Below are 20,377 nucleotides of genomic sequence, written 5' to 3' on the forward strand. Positions count from 1 at the left end.
GGTTCAAGAAATTATATATCCAAATAAATAAATAAATAAATAAATAAATAAATAAATAAATATATAAATAATTAAATAAATATGTAAATAAATAAATAAATAAATAAATGAATGAATGAATAAATAAATAAATAAATACAATATAATATAAATTAGCCCACTCTTAAATGAGTAAGACTCGTGCTCAGGAGGGGATTCCAATACAGACAAAAATAAAATTAAAATTGAGAGTTAATTCAGATAAAAAAAAGTGTTTAATATCTAAACCCAACTATAAATCCAATACACATTTTTATATCTTTTATTAATTCGGAGAAGATTATTGGTTAAATATTATTAGAATAAAATTTGTTTAATAATTATCTAGGACCTTGACTCATACTATGATAAAAAGCTGCATTGGTTTTACATTTAGGTTCAGATAAACTGAGATAATTAATATTTTTAGTTCTATATTTATGTATATATCTTTCAAAGTTATTAAGAGTTCTGTGAAAATATTTTAATAAAATAAAATAATGAATTTGTTTAATGTTGAAAACTTTGAAATGTTTAAACAACAATTCAGGTGAGTAATCCTTCTGCTTTTTTAAATAAATTTTAATACTTTTTTCTGTAGTAAAATTAAACTGAAAGTGAAACTTAATTTTTATATCTCAGCTACTATAAAAGCTAAATGAACAAAACCTTTCATATTTGACGTACAAACATTACACTCTGTAAAACACTATTCAGAATATTAAAATAGATAATTGTTTGTTGTTTAGTCAACTGTCCGTAGAGAGGTTTGAACCTCATGACACCAATAAGGCATTAATCATAAGGCAATTGGACCAGGAGTTAATGAAGCCAGTTTCTTTCCCCCTCCATTGCATACAATCACCAATTACCTATATATTCCACTATTCAGATTTCAGATGCATACAAACAATATTGTTCTCCCTCTGAAACATCACCGTCAAGTGAGATGTAGGGCCTACTGCCTGATAATAGATGTACATATCATCCAGAACCTCAAACAGAGGTAAAAATAGCTAATAATTATCTGTAAAAATAATATAAAATTTGCATAATTTTTTTGCAGCCGTAAACCATTTACATAATAAAATAGACAATTAATTAAATCTCTACATGATTATTTTACTGGCATGTTTTAAAGATATAGAACAACAACAACATAGTTTACAATATTTTAACTATTTCTGCAGGAAATACATTTTCCTTACTTGTTATCTGCAATATTCAATTTTCCAAAATGTATGAATAAAAAAAAAATTCCTGCAGGAATAGGTAAAAGATCGTAGACTATGTTCATGTGAGTCAAAACATTCTAGTAAAAGAATGATGCAGATATATAAGGGGTTAGGTACACCTTGCAGCAGTAAAATTTTTAGAAATATTCAACATTTTTTTCCTCCATTACTGTATCTTGTACAATAATGAAAATTGGTATGTGTAAAACACTGTCTTTCTGCTATTTGAAAAAATATTTTTACGATTTAAACAAATTAGTAATATCTTTTTTTCAAAATTAAAAATGGTGGCAGTTCACTGTGCAGTGACGAAGCGTTTCCCTCATAATTCATAAACTTGTTAACTTTTCATGTTCTCTCTCTTTTATTTTATTGTTGAAACTCATATTTACAATATCATGCTCTTTCAACTACATTCCTTAATAATTTTTTTTTTATTTTTTTACTAGAAGAAAATACTAATATTTGACCATTTTTTAAAGGAATTAATTTTTTATCAGACAATCTATCAAAGGTAGAAGAGTGATCTTGCATCATATTGTAGATATGACATGTATAAGTATACACAAAAAATTTCATCACAAATGTGGGATAGTTTTTGAGTTATGTGGGAAACGCTTTATCACTGCACACTGAACTGAATTTTGGAAAATAAAAAAAAAAATTAAATAATTTTTTTAAATCCTAAAAATATCTTTTTTTTTCATATTTCAGAAGGACAGTATTTTAAATATACCAATTTTCATCATTCTACAAGATACAGTAATGGAGAAAAAAAAGTTGAATATTTACAACATTTTACTGCTATAAGCTGTACCTAATCCCTTAAATAATTGTAGCTATATTTTATTATGTAAATGTTTTACGGTTGTAAAAAATATATGCAAATTTGTTAATATTTTTACAGGTAATTATTAGCTATTTTAATATTCTGAATAGTGTTTGATAAAGCATAATGTATGTATATTAAGCATGAGTCTTGTTCATTAACTATTATAGTAGCTGATGTATAAAAAAATGAATTTCATTAGATTTTTGCATGATAATGGTGTACCTCCTCCCTTAAAAATATTTGAGTGTCAAACAAACAGAAAATTTAATTAGGAATGAGGATAGACAAGGAAGAGACAGAGGCTTAGAAAGGGCGTAAGAAATAGGAAATATAGATAGCGAGATTCTAAGATGAATTCAACTAGTAGCCACTACTGGAGTATTGAAGAACTTTGAAAAAGTCGCATTATCGCTTCTTCCATATATAATCCGTTTATATATAAAATTTTACACACGGACATAAAAATATGTTATAGTTTTGAACAAAAAGATCGACTTCTCAGTCAATCGGGTTCATCGTAAAACTGAAAACCGAAGATAGAAGAAAAATACTAAAATAGAAAGAGAAGAAAGGTTCTAGATTCACTAGTCCTATAAGTCCCTCGCAAGTTTTATGTTCATATCTTTGTGTCCCTATATGTTAGTTGTATGATATTTCGATTTTATATGAGAAGGTTATGAAGATAAAGATGGCATATATGACACTGTATGGAAGTACTTTGCAACTGTGTGGAAAGAAGCCGAACGAAACGAGAGAAGACCACGGGAACAATGTTTTATAACGCATACATAATCGTCTTTCTTATGCTTGCCTCTTCATCAGAAGAATTCTCCCGCTATTGGCTTTTTATTGGCTATTATTTAAAATCTGTCATAAAGACTTCCAATTCAAGGGATTTTGCATATAAATCACACATAAGTTTGCTCCATAACGACGCAATGTAATAAAATTCCATAACACACACTGTTCATTTTTGTAATGAAAGCTTATAATTTGGATCAGTAAAACTGAATCGTAAAAATTCAAGTCAAGTCAAGGAATTGCTGGCAAACACCTGCCATTACAATTCATATTGCAGTAGCTATCCACAAGTTTTCGGATTACAGGTGACAGGCATAAAGTGAATGAATGAATGAATGAATGAATGAATGAATGAATGAATGAATGAATGAATGAATGAAGTGCATTTATTGATACACAATTATACAAACTCATGTAGACAAGATCCTTCGCAAGAGCCGTACGGCCATTCATGTAAGATATGAAAGAAAAAGAAAACACACAGAAGCATAAAATGATTAATGTTACACAGATCAAACCTCATACTTACCAAATTTTAAAAGAAATTTCGAAGATTTGTTAGTTTTTTTACTTAAAAAAAGGAAGCTAATCAATTTTAGGCTATCTTTATAGAGATCTAGAATAGTTCAAAGACGAGTTTAGGCTCGATAATAGTTACCAATCAAACTACAGTATTAAGAGGGTTCTTCAAAAGGTAAGGTAACAAGAGCTCTCATAGATGAACTTTATTTCACAGGCAAATATACTGATACACAATAAGTAGCTTCTAATCCACGTATTTGCTTAATGAAAAGAAAAGCTGTTAATTGCAATAAAAAAGTAACCTTTTGAATCTTATACTACACTTTAGCAGAATGAAGAGATTTGATCCTGAAAATTCGGAGTACTTAGTTGCAGTGATATCAAAATGATTTATTTCAATGTTGTAATTAATTTATAGCCAAATATTTTCAGCGCCATTTTATGGATTTTCAAACGATTCGCAAAAATATTATGTATAATCTAAGGGCTACAAGCTGCTATCGAAGTGTAACATGGTGGGTTTTTATGTCCTAATGAACAAAGAAGTGCTTCCATTTAGTTTTTAAAAGTGTGGCAAAATTAACTGAATAATGTGATTAACAGGAATTTTGAATTAATGGTATTATGGAACATAGTTTTGTTAGTAAAAGAAGATGAATTAAAAAAATAGTAAATTATCTAAACGTGTGTCCTAGTAGAGCACTGGTACGCATTACTTTTCAACATAGTCACGATGCTTGTCCAAACACTTGTTTCGACTATAGAACAAGGCATATGTCGGCATAGAAGAAATGTGCGTCAAGTATCTGAAGCCACGTGAGCTTGGTGAACGGCCTTATCGGTGTTGAATCGATTACCATCCAGATACTTCTTCAAATCAAATCAATGAAAAATCATTGCATACCAGGTCGGGGCTGTAGGAAGTTTGGCCCAGGACCTCCCACAGCAAGCGTCGTTTCGTACCGCACAACTCAACAAGTTGAGGACGAATTTTTGTTAATGACGTGACCTTCAGACGCAAAGACCGGATTACACTATACACTTCCACGCCTGACCATGTTTCCATGAGCGCAAGCCATCTTACAACTGATATAGCGAGGGTCTCACGCAACATAATTATGCGACATCTAATGACTGCGCGATAATGCTGTAGTCTGCTGCTGCTTTTTGCCGGAAATTTTGAACAAGAGGGGGAATATGTCACCCGTGAGAGCTTTTGTTACATTAATTTTTTAATCATCGTAAATATTGCAAAGTTTCTTTGTGAGGTGCTACTGGCAAACAGCGAGGCTTCAATCAGTTTCTTTTATGAGAATCAAATTTGTTTAACCTGACCGCTGTTCTCTTAAAAGTTTCGACTCTCAGCTGATACAATGGTGAAAATCCCGCATTTAGGAAGTTCTTGAGTAGTTCATTTATATATTGCATGCAAATGTTCCTAAGGTAAACGAAATATCAAATATTATTTTCTCTATGTGTAGGTGGAGACAACAGAGAAGATATACGGTTCTATGTATCATTTGGTAATGTTCCTCTGATATATTTTATTTTCAAGTAGAGGTGCAAATATCTTAAGGGGGCAGGGACCCTGTAATATTCTAAAAATTCCAATTTTCTTTCATTGATTTATATTCTCTGAAAAATCCGCTTTCCAACGGTATAATATTTATCCATATTATTATTAAATACGGTATATTTAAAAACATTTTCAATCTACCATGAGGAATGTGCAGCTAGGTTGTTCTGATAACTTTGGCAGCCACTTCCCCTTAGTTTGTATTTTTTTTCTATAAAATGTACCATCGTTGGTTTTCGTGCAAAATGTTGTATGTTAAAATTATGAATTTTCCATGAAGGGGAAAAAACGGAATATTTTTGTTGGTTTGAGATCAATTACTTTGAAACTAAAATAGTACCATAAAAACACATCTTGTGATATTCTACAATTATATGTGAGCACCAAAATAATGCATGTCTAGAGGGGAAAAAATTGTTTGAATTTTTTTTATACATGATATTTTGCACGAACACCACCGATGTCGCAGCTTCTTCTAGTAGTAGTTAGATTTATTCCAAATTTTGTGTGTATAGGCTATTTAATTCGTATTATAGCATAAATTGACTAGGGGTTTTAAAACAATGGTTTTTAAAGTAAATTTCTTGAAAAATAAAACAAAAAAATAGATAGAAATTTACATATGTAGAAAAAATAATCATCAATTTATAAAGTTGTGTTATTTTTGAAATCCTTTCCATCCGATTACTTATAAGAGTTTTAGAAATAAGCTGTAAAAGTTTAATTGCTCTACTCCCAACAGTCTGAGAGAAAAGGCACAGTAAATATAATTTGTGCGAGATCGTGCGTATTTTGTTGGTTTCCGCACAAAACCAATCCGCGGAAAGTCTAAAATTCCACATTCAGTATTCCCAACCTAACACACACAACAATTTCCCTCTTCTTACCGCTTAAGTGACATATTGTTTTTACTGTTTTAGGCTTTTAACATACTATTTTTAGAGACGTTCAATATAGTCATAATTATAAATTGGAAATTTACCACTGCAATTTCACCTAAATTGCACTGTTAATTATTGTTTATAAATATTTGCAAAAATTAAGTAAACTCTACAACTCCACTAAAGTTACTGCATTCGTGATCCAAGTAACATTAAGGAAGCCGTGAAAAAAATCAACAAGATTCCAGACTCATCATAGACTGGGGGGAAAAAAAAGACAGACGTATATCACGGCCTGCTGGAGAATAGTAAACACAGAAAACATTTTAAAGCAACAATGTTGAAGATAGATATTTTTGTTTTGCAAATTTGCCGTCATTGAACAGAAACCAAGATGGAGATTTCATTGTAACTAATTAGAAATTCCTCTTTCAGGTATGTAATAAATGATCTTCGCACAAAATAATGTACGATACACGAGCGGTATGTTTTCTTTCAATTCTCGGAAATTAAAAAAGCTCAACTACGTTTCGCTTTTTCAAACTTTTCCTCGAACATGAAAACTTCAGCATACCGCTCTTGTAAAGCATATTACTATAATTTAACATGTGTTAAGATAGGAGATACTCAGTCCCTTTAATACGACGCGTAATTCATATCGATATTAAATTATGACTATATATGAAGAGATAAAATAGACTTATTTTATAATAAATCAAACGTGCTCCTTTCCATACTTAATAATATAAAATTCACAAAACAAACGATAAACTGGAAAGCAATATAAAATACTTAAATAAATATAGTATACGGTATGTCGGAATATGCAGTGTATTACTTTCGCGTGATAATTAATAGGTATACAGTACCTTGTTGACTAGTTTCAGCCTACTGTGGACTATCTTCAGAGGATAGTTTACAACAGGCTTACTAGTCAACAGGGCACTGTAACTAATATTTAACACGCGAAAGCAATAAACTGCTTATTCCGAAGTGATATAATGTTAAAAGCTGTGTAATCAAGATGTATAAATACAATGCTTTGCGAAGAAATACTTAAGAAAATATATACATTAAAGTTTTTATATCTGTGATGTTTGGTCAGAACATACCTCCAAAAATGGCGTTTTTAGCTGAAAGCGCAGCCCTAGATATAAAAACGTTTCTCTTTCATTTGGTATAGGCGTGATATCTCCATCCAATCTTATGTTATTTTCATTCACATTTGTATGTGAACTAGAATTAAGATTTATATAGGAAAAGTGAAGGAGTCCATAATCGTACCTATTTTTAAGAAGGGGGACTTGACTAACTGTAGTAACTTTCGAGGAATATCACTTTTGCTGACGTCGTACAGAATTTTGTCGAATATCCTTTTGAGAAGATTAACTCCATATGTAGATGCAATTATTGGGGATCATTAGTGTGGTTTTAGGCGTAATAGATCGACTCTTGATCAGATTTTTTGTATTCGACAGATATTGGAGAAAAACGATCAAGGTCCATAAAAAAAATCGAAATTGAGTTAATAATGCTATCTTATAATGGAAAAGAAGTACTATCATGTGGTCTAGCTAGTAATAAGAAATCATCGTTCTTGACATTCCACTATGTCAATTTCTATTAAATACATACATAACAAGTAGGCCTATTAAGTGCTTAAACTTTACAACTCGTTTTCCTCGAAACTTTCTAAACTGGACCTTGATCGTTATTCCCGTGTACCCTTCTAATGAGAGTATAAGGGTACAGTACATCAGTTATTCATAGATTTCAAAAAGGCGTATGACTCGGTTAAGAGAGAAGTTTTATATAATATTCTTATTGAATTTGGTATTCCCAAGAAACTAGTTCCATTAATTAAAATGTGTCTTAGTGAAACTTACAGCAGAATCCGTATAGGTCAGTTTCTGATGCTTTTCCAATTCACTGCGGGCTAAAGCAGGGAGATACACTATCACCTTTACTTTTTAACTTCGCTCTAGAATATGCCATTAGGAAAGTTCAGGATAACAGAGAGGGTTTGGAATTGAACGGGTTACATCAGCTTCTTGTCTATGCGGATGACGTGAATATTTTAGGAGAAAATCCACAAACGATTAGGGGAAACGCGGAAATTCTAGTAGAAGTAAGTAAAGCGATAGGGTTGGAAGTAAATCCCGCAAAGACAAAGTATATGATTATGTCTCGTGACCAGAATATTGTACGAAATGGAACTATAAAAATTGGAGATTTATCCTTTGAAGAGGTAGAAAAATTCAAATATCTTGGAGCAACAGTAACAGATATAAATGATACTCGGGAGGAAATTAAACGCAGAATAATTATGGGAAATGCGTGTTATTATTCGGTTGAGAAGCTTTTGTCATCTAGTCTTCTGTCAAAAAATCTGAAAGTTAGAATTTATAAAACAGTTATATTACTGGTTGTTCTGTATGGTTGTGAAACTTGGACTCTCACTTTGAGAGAGGAACAGAGATTAAGGGTGTTTGAGAATAAGGTTCTTAGGAAAATATTTGGGGCTAAGAGGGATGAAATTACAGGAGAATGGAGAAAGTTATACAACGCAGAGCTGCACGCATTGTATACTTCACCTGACATAATTAGGAACATCAAATCCAGACGTTTGAGATGGGCAGGACATGTAGCACGTATGGGCGAATCCAGAAATGCATATAGAGTGTTAGTTGGGAGGCTGGAGGGAAAAGACCTTCGGGGAGGCCGAGACGTAGGTGGGAAGATAATATTAAAATGGATTTGAGGGAGGTGGGATATGATGGTAGAGACTGGATTAATCTTGCTCAGGATAGGGACCAAAGGCGGGCTTATATGAGGGCGGCAATGAACCTCCGGGTTCCTTAAAAGCCAGTAAGTAAGTCAGTAAGTAAGTAAGTAAATAAGTATTGGAAAAGTGAAAATGAAAACGCTTGTATCTCAAACACGCTTTTTGGACTTATCGTGTTTTGACCAAACACCACAGATATAATACTCAAAATCTGTTAACGCAGTGAGAAATGGGTGCTATTGGACCTGAAAAAAAGAGTATTGAAGCATTCTAAATCAATTTTGTGGGTAACATTAAGATACAAGTTGGAAATTGTAAAAACAGAACAAAATAAAAGTAACAAGAAGCATTACAAGCTAAGTCACAATGTAACATTCAGTAGATGCTTCTTACAAGAAGACTAGAATATTTAGCCTAGTTGAAAGTAGATTACAGTTTTCCCTCGTAGGCCTACCTGTATGTTTGGAAGTAAACCTCGAAAAGACGAAGTATATGATTATGTCTCGTGATCAGAATATTCTACGAAATGGAAATATAAAAATTGGAGATTTATCATACGAAGAGGTGGAAAAATTCAAATATCTTGGAGCAACAGTAACAAATATTAACGACACTCGGGAGGAAATTAAACGCAGAATACATATGGGAAATGCGTGTTATTATTCGGTTGAGAAGCTTTTGTCATCTAGTCTGCTGTCAAAAAATCTGAAAGTTAGAATTAAAAAACAGTTATATTACCAGTTGTTCTGTATGGTTGTGAAACTTGGACTCTCACTTTGAGAGAGGAACAGAGATTCAGGGTGTTTGAGAATAAGGTCCTTAGAAAATATTTGGGGCTAAAAGGAATGAAGTTGCAGGAGAATGGAGAAAGTTACACAATGCAGAACTGTACCCATTGTATTCTTCACCTGACATAATTAGGAACATTAATTTCAGACGTTTGAGATGGGCAGGGCATGTAACACTTATGGGTGAATCCAGAAGTGCATATAGTGTGTTAGTTGGGAGGCCGGAGGGAAAAAGACCTTTAGGGAGGCCGAGACGTAGATGGGAGGATAATATTAAAATGGATTTGAGGGAGGTGGGGTATGATGATAGAGACTGCATTAATCTTGTATAATAGGATACAGACCCATGGCGGGCTTATGTGAGGGCGGCAATGAACCTCCGGCTTCCTTAATAGCCAGTAAATAAGTAAGTAAGTAAGAATTTAAAAAACAGTTATATTACCGGTTAGACTCTCACTTTGAGAGAGGAGCAAAGATTAAGGATGTTTGGGAATAATGTCCTTATAAAAATATTTGGGGCTAAAAGGAATGAAGTTACAGGAGAATGGAGAAAGTTACACAATGCAGAACTGCATGCATTGTATTCTATACCTGACATAATTAGGAACATTAATTCCAGACGTTTGAGATGGGCAGGGCATGCAGCACGTATGTGCGAATCCAGAAATGCATATAGAGTGTTAGTTGGAAAGCCGGAGGAAATGAGACCTTTGGGGAGGGCGAGACGTAGATGTGAGGATAATATAAAAATGGATTTGAGGGAGGTTAAATATGATGATAGAGACTGGATTAATCTTGCATAGGATAGAGACCGATGGTGGGCTTATGTGAGGGGGGCAATGAACCTCCGGGTTCCTTAAAAGCCAATTGTAATTAACGCCTACTTGTATTTTTTTGCCATTATTATTATCATCATAAAGCTGTTTCATCTTCACTGAATATCCCTTCTATTTAAAATAGAGAGTTGGAGAACTAAGCAGCTTTTCATACATAATCTGAATTCAATACAGCTACTGTATTTTCAAGTTGCTCCATGTGAAAGTGTCTAAATTTGTTTCCTTCACTAGAAAAGAATTCTTTTCCAATATGACGAATATTTTGCCTGTAGAGCTCAGTGTGGGTGTCTCCCAGACATTCACTTCTGTAAACACATATATAATATCGATCATCTCTATATTTCACTTTGTGGCATTATTTCTACTCAGTTGTGCAGAGCGTTTGCATGAGAAGCCTGCAAAATGACAAAATAGAAGATGGAGGCAGAACGAGGTGAAGTTCCACTACTGCTGCTGTGACACGGGATTCTCATTACTGCATCAAAGTAGAAATAGAAACATTTGCAGCATCTCGGAGCTATGGGGTAGCCGAGAATTCCGAGCCCCGTTTCAATTGCTAGCATCTTGTACACGCCTCAAGAGCTAAAGTTCAATTTCCCTGACGGGTGAGTCGGTGCCAAATATGGTTGTAAGAAAAATTCAGAACACAGTCCCAAAAAGACTCGCACTTCCAGAGCTCAACACAATGTTCTCAATGTCATCTTTAAATGTTACGTAATATAAATTTTTCAAAATTCTCTGCAAATTGAAATGAGTTAAGTTATACAATTTTCGTGAGTAATTTTATAGTCACTATATCTAACTTATTGTGTATGTGTAATATTCAAATAGTATTCCTTTAAGAAATTAAGTACGTCTTCTGATAAGACTCATAATTATTTCAGCTTAAGAAAATGGCATTATTGTAACCGAAACGCATCAAGAGCTCGTTAAGCTATGTGCGAATAAATATTCATAGATAGTTAAATAATAATGATAGTAATAGTAGTAATAATAATAATTGTAATAATAATAATAATAATAATAGTAATAATAATAATAGTAATAATAATAATAATAATAATAATAGTAATAATAATAGTAATAATAGTAATAATAATAGTAATAATAGTAATAATAATAGTAATAATAGTAATAATAATAGTAATAATAGTAATAATAATAATAGTAATAATAATAATAATAATAATAGTAATAATAATAGTAATAATAGTAATAATAATAGTAATAATAGTAATAATAATAGTAATAATAGTAATAATAATAATAATAATAATAATAATAATAATAATAATAATAATAATAATAATAATAATAATAATAATTACTTGCTTTTAAGGAACCCGGAGGTTCATTGCCGCCCTCACATAAACCCGCCATTGGTCCCTATCCTGAGCAAGATTAATCCAGTCTCCCTCAAATCCATTTTAATATTATCTTCGCATCTACGTCTCGGCCTCCCCAAAGGTCTTTTGCCCTCCGGCCTCCCAACTAACACTCTATATGCATTTCTGGATTCGTCCATACGTGCTACATGCCCTGCCTATCTCAAACGTCAGGATTTAATGTTCCTAATTATGTCAGGTGAAGAATACAATGCGTGCAGTTCTGTTCTGTGTAACTTTCTCCATTCTCCTGTAACTTCATCCCTCTTAGCCCCAGATATTTTCCTAAGAACCTTATTCTCAAAACCCTTAACCTATGTCCCTCTCTCAAAGTGAGAGTTCAAGAAATAAACAATAATAATAATAATAATAATAATAATAATAATAATAACAACAATAATAACAACAATAATAAGAATAATAACAACAATTATTATTATTATTATTATTATTATTATTATTATTATTATTTGTTTATTTATTTATATACAGTATACTGACAGTTAGGGTCATAGGGCCTTCTCTTACACTCTACTAGGTGACAAAGTATACAAGGAGTGAAAATTTAACAGAAGGTTAAAGGGCAGGATACTAACATATTACAAAAAACAATAGCATATCACTAAAAAAATGAAAATAATATCATCTTAATATATAAAATTGAATGTGGGTATGTATGTATGTATGTATGTATGTATGTATGTATGTATGTATGTATGTATGTGTGTATGTATGTGTGTGTGTATGTTCTCTATACAAATCTACACGCTTTAACCGATATGTGCCAAAGTTTGCACATTTAACCTTCATAACCAGGAGAAGAACATAGGCAACATTAAAATTGTGCAAATGGAAGTTAAATTAATTAAAATTGTAAGTAATACAAGTAAATAGATCAAAATTATTCATGTATTATATTAAAATGCAAAATCTTCTACAGTCAATTGTTTTTTTTATTATTGTCTGTTGTATTCAACATCAACTTTCACGAGGCCACGGAAATTTTAACACGAAATTAAATTACATTGTTGTTACAGATCATGAAGGCTAAAACTAGATAATTCATGCAATAAGTATCTTTACGCAGTCCAGGACCGTATTATGAATTCTTCGATCCAGTTTTGTAGATAGTGAGCAAATTGTTTTATACAACTGAATTCTAAAATTCTTTGAAACTACAAGGATTGCTACCACATAATTTACTTAATATTGAATAACCAATAGTTCGATTGCGAAATATTGACCCACCAGAATTATGCACGAATAAGAATTGGTGTGAAAAACTCATACGAAACGTAATAGAATTGGTAATATTAACTGCAAAAATAAAGGGAGATGTTTTTATTCCACGTATTGCTAAGATACCTATTCAATTTTAAGCAACTGTAATTTTATTTCAATGCCACTAGCATTTGCAATGGCCATATTTAAATGAAGCTCAACGGCAATCGCTCAAAGTTGCAGACATTAACTTAAAAACTGCGTGCTTTTCACATCCTCAACTATATTATATACAAATAAATGAAAAAAAAAAGATTTTACATATATCAATAAGCAATTCAATGATACTTTTGTCATGTTGCTAATGTAGTATGTGAATTTACATAAGTCCACTGAAAATAACATTGTATTAATTCTCAAAATATTGTTGTTCACATCCGAAAATGTGTTGCTGCGAAATTATATCTGTATAATCACGTTGCAAATTTAGTATGTTAAACGTTGTGGAAATAAAAATCTCTTAATTTCTAAAATACCGGTAGGCCTATACGTTTCTCAGAATATTAGTCTTTATGTTAAAAAATGACTTATTGCGAGTTTATATTGTATCTTTATTCTGTGTATAAAATTAGAATTAATATAATATGTTCTGAATTTATGAGATATAGTTTCAAGTTATATTAAAAAAACTGGGTATGATATAAGTGGGTGTACAGCGGTCAAGAGGTAAAAAAAATCTTCCGATATAAATTAAATTATATATGTACATATCGATTCGATGCTGAAACTGATCAGAAAGAGGAGAAGGAATTATATTTTCGTTGGGTTTTACTTTGTTTATAGTTTGATTTTTCTATTACTTTATTTGTATTTCTGGCCTTAACTACGCCAGAATAAATAAATAAATAAATAAATAAATAAATAAATAAATAAATAAATAAATAAAGTAAATAAAAACAAATAAATATATAAATAAAAACAAATAAATAAATAAATAAATAAATTTAAAACAACAGTTTAACGTCAGGCACATGATGAAATGTTTTCTTTGCGGTGCCTGATTTACAACTGTTTTAAATTGAGTTAACCCTGGCAGGCATTTGGCTGAGTTCATTAATTCATGTAAGTAACGTTAAGTAAAGATTCATTTTTATGGCCGAGGAAAACTTAGTAAAGACAATTCGTTTTGGTTGTGTATAGTTAGGTTTCTGAGATTTCCGAAAATGTAATAACCAGTTTAATTAAAAATAGAAGCAGAAAGGAAAATCCGGGCAACGCCGGATGCTTTCAGCTAGTAATAGACAAAAGAAAGAAAAAATACAGATCTAAAGATTGTAATATAACAAAAAGCAACTCAGTTAGTACAAATAGTTAACAGAGAAAAACTTAAGGAAGGATATAACAAATGGGATGTAATAAAATAATAAAAAATACAAATTCAAATAGAATCAACAATAAAAAGGGTACGACACTGAATTCATCTGGCAATCAATAAAAATGAAAAGGAATAAAAAGGAATATATATTTTTACAAAACTATCCCAGAGAAAAGGGGTTATAATTGAAAGGAATCTGAATTGAAAAAGTGCAACTTAATTTTATTGTTGAAACTAGATAATGTCCTACAGTCTCCGACATGTTATAGCCTAGTAGAGAGTTCCAGAGTTCCATCTTCTTAGTTATGTAGCTGTGTTTTCTGTGTAATTAGTAGTCCTAGTATTGTCATCATTTTCAAAGTGAGTTTCGTTTCTTGTAAGTTAGAGAATATTTCGCTTTTAAGCTAAAGTTCGTTATTCACAACAAGTTGTACAGATAACCTTAAATAACTAGCACAAATTTCATTTCACAATTTCTATTTCTTCCAGTGGGGCAGCCAGAATTTGTTTCTGGAGGGGGGGGGGACAATTCTGATTTTTTTTTTTCAAACTGACTATAAAACATGCGGTAACAAAACTTTAACGCTTCTATTCTTACTTACAATTACAGTTTGAATGAAACAGAGCTTCTCATTGGACTGAAAGGTTCCCAACTAAAGTAAACAGAAAATTATTTGGTACTGATTCCAGATGGCCACAAGAGCAGCATATGCTTTCACGGCAACAATGCAGTTATGCATGTACGCAGTGTATTATCACGGCATAAAACTACCGTTAAAAATAACTTTTGAGTTTATCTTTCACGCCACGTGCTGGTATCGCTTCTACTACTGCGTAAACATGAAACTTGTAAAGTTTTCTTGCAGCAGTTTATTTATTTCAATATAGGCGCTTTCAGAATTCAAGATGCTTGGTCTGGCAACGCTGTATGATGTATGCTATCATGGCCTATCTCGTAGTCAAAGGTATAGTGCCTTTGCTTAGTTTTAGTGGTAGTGTATAGTAGATCATATTTTTATAGCGGTTAGGGAATTAACTTTGCTTGATTATAGGCCCAAAGCGTTTTTAGCGAATTTATTTTAAACAAAGGCACTTTTTAGGTATTTAAGTAATAATAATGATAATGATAATAATAATAACAATAACAATAACAATAATAACAATAATAATAATAATAATAATAATAATAATAATAATAATAATAATAATAATACTTTGTTGCCAGAACAAGGATACATATTGATTTTTTATATATAAGAACTCTCTAGCACCCCCAGAAATAGTAAGTTACATACTCGTGCTCCACGTAAGTTAATGTTAAGACATTTTATTGAATAACAGAGCAAAAGTAATAAAAGAAAAAAAGGAGAAGGAAAAGACATATCACCATAATTGAACTTCAAATTTTTCTCTGTTAACAGCATTTTTATAGACTTTTTTTTAAATAAGGCGGATTAGCAAATTGTATGTTTGGGAATTTATTTATTATCATATTATAAAGCCTGGGACCGAAGTTGCTACTGTGATTATATGCTACAGATTTAGTACATTTAGGGACTGTCAAGTATAAGTTGTGTGATCTTTTGGTTTTATATTTATGTGAATATAAATTAAATATGTTTCGGTTTTTAAGTACGAAATTCAGTAATACATTTTTATAAATTTGATGGAAGTAAAATACTTTAAATTCTGAATAAAGCAGCTCTGAAGGATAATCAAGAAATTTATTAAGGCATATTTTTATTATTCTTTTCTGTAGCAGAATTATTGGCATGAGTGAGGTACTATAAAGTAAAATAAGTATGTATTTTATATTCCGTGAATTTATTTTAGATATTTTTGAAGTTAATATGCTTTTTATCTAGTTAAACCAACAATTAGCTGTATTTGTCTCCATTCTTGTTCCAATATGTTGTATTTATAAATTAAAAAAATCAATTTTTTATCTAATAATTTGAGCACAACGTCAGAGAAATAAATTGTGGCCAAGACAATTAAAATTAAACGAAACATAATTCTTAACAGCCAGTATGCTGTGTGAAACACTGCAGTAAACATGTCTAGTGTGAATCTAGATGTCAAAAACACCTGTAATTGCAAAACAAATGGTTCACTAGTTTCCCACCGACTACTTTGTCGTACAAACGAGACGCTGTTCTGTTTTTTTTGTATATGGAATATGTTTATTTAGAAAAGAATTCGATTATACAGGAGCATGTTGATCGTACAAAACATAGAAGGAGGAAACATGAATTAGACAAACATGATAAATGACCTGCTTTCAGCAAAATGTTCGGTATAAGATTATCCTCCATTAACTCTCAAATTTGGCTGTATACAGTAAACTGAGAAGAAAATACGAAGAAGAAAATAACCGTATACAATTTTATTCTGCAGATATAGCGCGTCCTATGTTCAAAGATAAACATTTTAAGAAATGAACAGCTACATGTATTACACATGAATCTTACTAGCTCATAATGAAACTACTCTCATAAGTAGATTCCTGCGTTTGGTTATTTTGAATATAAGTTAGGTGTACCAGCTTCGCTTGGTATGGAGAGCAAGTTGCGAGTCAATAATTCACACTGCAGTTCTGCAGTCTCCCCACAAGGTCCGGCACTGTGTTTACATCTGTTTATCCACGTACCTGTATATATAAATAGGTGAACAACAGGAATAGTAGTCATTACAGATGAACAACGATCGAGAAAGCAAGACTAACAGCGCCCGCAAAGCCGAAAACCCGCCCTACAATGTTGTATACACGTAAAGACTGCTTTTGAATGTTTCGAGACGTCGATATTGATCACTCCCGAAGTCCCGAACGTCAAGCAGCCTTCAATCGCCACAGTTGTTTATACCTGACTGAACTTTTATCTATTTAGGGCAACTGTTATATATGTATAAACAATCAAGTAGCCTATTTAAAACATAATAATTATCTACCTTTCAGTGTATAATAATCCGTTCCCCAATCTTTATTTAATTACTAGGTCCTTATTAAAAGGCTAGGAATTTTCTTTTCATATGTTTAAGATTAAATGTGCAATCTCAAGTAAAAAAGATATTAACGTTATGTTTCATGTTTCTTGGAAATGCAAATTTATTTGAGGATTGTTTTTTTTTATATTTATATAACCATATGTAATATCATTTAATAGAACCAGAACATTTTGATAACTAAGGGTGCTATTCATAGACATTTCGTTAGCCCGCGCTATGAGCGTGCTAAACTAGCCCCGACTAACGACTAGTTACTTGTACAGGATTCATATCATATCATATCGTTAACACTGGTTTATGAATACGAAAAACGTTAGTTCGCTAATCAGCCACCGGAAGCCCGCGCTAAGAATGTCTACGAATACGGCCCATAAGATAGTGTTTTGTTTTCTCCTTTCGTCTCATTCAAACATTTATAATGTTATTAATTTCAATGATGTTCGTTATTCAAAGTTACGAAATCTTTCCACGCCGACCAAATGCTATTTCGAGAATGATGAGCGAGACTCGAAGCGCACGAGAATAACGAGCCGAAACTCGAAAGACATATGCAATGAACACAGCGAGCGAGAGCGGCAGTTAGTTTTGTTCATCTCTAGTACTCATGTACTACAAAATACCACTTCTATTTAATAACATTAACAAAATATTTATTTAAAGGCAGTTTATATGCAATAAGAGACAATTTTTACTGGAGAGAAAAAAAAATCAGAAGCCAGGCCCTGTATTTTCAGGAGCTACCACATTTTGTCCACACAAGCAATGAGAAAATCACGATACGTTTGTGAAATAATTATATTAAACGATATTAAATATCTATGCAATGCAAATACACGCTCTCAGAGACGCTTTGAATATACAGTAGGACATTATCTTCATATTCGCTTGAAATTGTGCCTCAAAAATCTTTGGAGGGTAGTCATTTTGAGTAACACATATTAATGAGGTAAATAGATTTGATGTCATGATTAAATAATTTATTGTTTATTAATTTCGCATAATCTTTTACTATTTATTAATTTGAATTATTATCAATTACTTCATTTAATTATCAGTTTAATATTTCACTTATTATATGAAAAGAGCACTGACTGCTGACGGTAGACTTCATTCATTTTTCGTTGAATCTCCTTGTCCTTTGCAAACCTCTTCTTGTTTTTCTTTCTAGTAGAAATATAGAAGCAAGCTACCAATTAAAAAAAAAACTTCTCAATGAAACTAATCACGGTTCCATCGTCCTCTCCTTCAGTTGGCAGAAGTTCTTCTAAGCTTAATTTCATTTTCAATACTATATGGTCAGCTTTCATCGAAGCAAATCTTAATGCGTATGTAAAACTTGCATCGAATCAAGTTGACGAGACTGACAAGTGACACAGAACATTAAAAATGGAAGACTTAAGTGTATACGAGAACGTAAAAACACTTTCTCTTATAATTCTTACAATAAAGTATAGCAGAAAGTACTTAGAATCATTTGTGGAAATTAACGTTTATAGAAGCGGTATCACTGATATGCAAAAAGTAATACTGTATCAGTAAATTATTTATACCCATGTGAAGTGTTGTGTAGCATCATTCTTGAATTTCTTGGAAAGCATTTGAAGAGTCCACTGCAAGAATGATGGATGTCACTTTCTTGTCGTAAATGAACCAAGACTGTCAATGCATAGCTTAAGACATATAGAATGTACGTAGAGAGTTATATGGCATTAACACTGATAGTCATTGTCCAGTAATGATCGGAAAATCACAATTAAGCTTTGAGCGCTAAGCATTTCAAACTTCCAATTGCTTCTCCTACAAAAATGTGTTCCAAATGACATCCATCATTTACGATTCCACTTTTTTCTGATAAACTAGATCGTATAACAACCCATGTTTTGTGACATTCTGCATTACCTTATGGAATATATGGATCCATTTTAATATAAAAATTAATTTTCTTCAACATTATTCTTTTCCCATGAATTTCAAGAAAACAACTTCTAACTTTTAACGAGTTCGGTAACCTACCAAATTAGGCCTACTCAGGACCTTGCTAATTATAAAATAATATATATTCTCTCCAGCTGTTATCTTATACTTTATAAACAGGCAGCGCATTTTCGTTCCCAAACAAGTTAGGGAAATTATCGGTTAGTACATCCTGGCCGTTCAGAGTTCAATCTCCGACGCTAAATGCTTACGTCAGGACGCTACGAAAGATATAGTTCAGTAAATAATAAAGATAATGATAATAATAATAATAATAATAATAATAATAATAATAATAATAATAATAATAGAACATCACAAATGTAAGTGGGGTTGCTACTAAATTGAAATGATCTGTCCAGCTACTTTTTAACCATATACTGTACTTCTTCTTCTTCCCTTCAAGTATTAGGCCAAATGGCCTGTTACGATCTCACAGTTGAATTTTCAATCCAGCGCTTCTTTGGACGACCGAGAGATCTCTTCCCGTTTGGACGATAGTGGAGCATGACTTTTGGGATTCTGTCTCTATGCATGCGATGCAGATGATTTATCCAGTTGTTCTGATAATGTTTTACGTGATTAATTACAGATTCTAGTTGTAATTCTCCCATTATATCTCCTTTGCGTTTGTGATCCCATTTCGTATATCCCGCTGTATATCTCACAAATTACATTTCATTAGCCGTTATTCTGCTTTCGTCTTTCTTCCTCAATGTCCATGCCTCACTGCCGTAACAAAGTACAGGCCTCGCCAAGGTCTTGTAAAGGCGAATTCGAGTATACCTTTGTACTAGGGAAGGTTTCATAATGGTGTTAATTATTGCCATTGTTTTGGTGTATTTAAAATTTTCTGTGAAATGTCTACTTCATTGAAAAAAGATAATTTGTACCCCAAATATGTAAAATAATTTGTCCTTTCTAATATTTTTTAATCTAATCATATTTTGCTAGGCACAGGGTATTTTCCGGAGAAGGCCATAATTTTAGTTTTTTCTTTATTGATTTTCATATCATATTTAATTCCAATTTTGTTAAAATTAAAGAATGAACGTTGTAATTCATCTTCTGAGGATGCCACCAGAGCTAAATCGTCTGCAAAAAGTAATGAATCTAGTTGTAAATGTCTATTGAGTTGTATA

Source organism: Periplaneta americana, chromosome 5, assembly GCF_040183065.1.
Source record: "Periplaneta americana isolate PAMFEO1 chromosome 5, P.americana_PAMFEO1_priV1, whole genome shotgun sequence".
Taxonomy (NCBI): Eukaryota; Metazoa; Arthropoda; class Insecta; order Blattodea; family Blattidae; genus Periplaneta; species Periplaneta americana.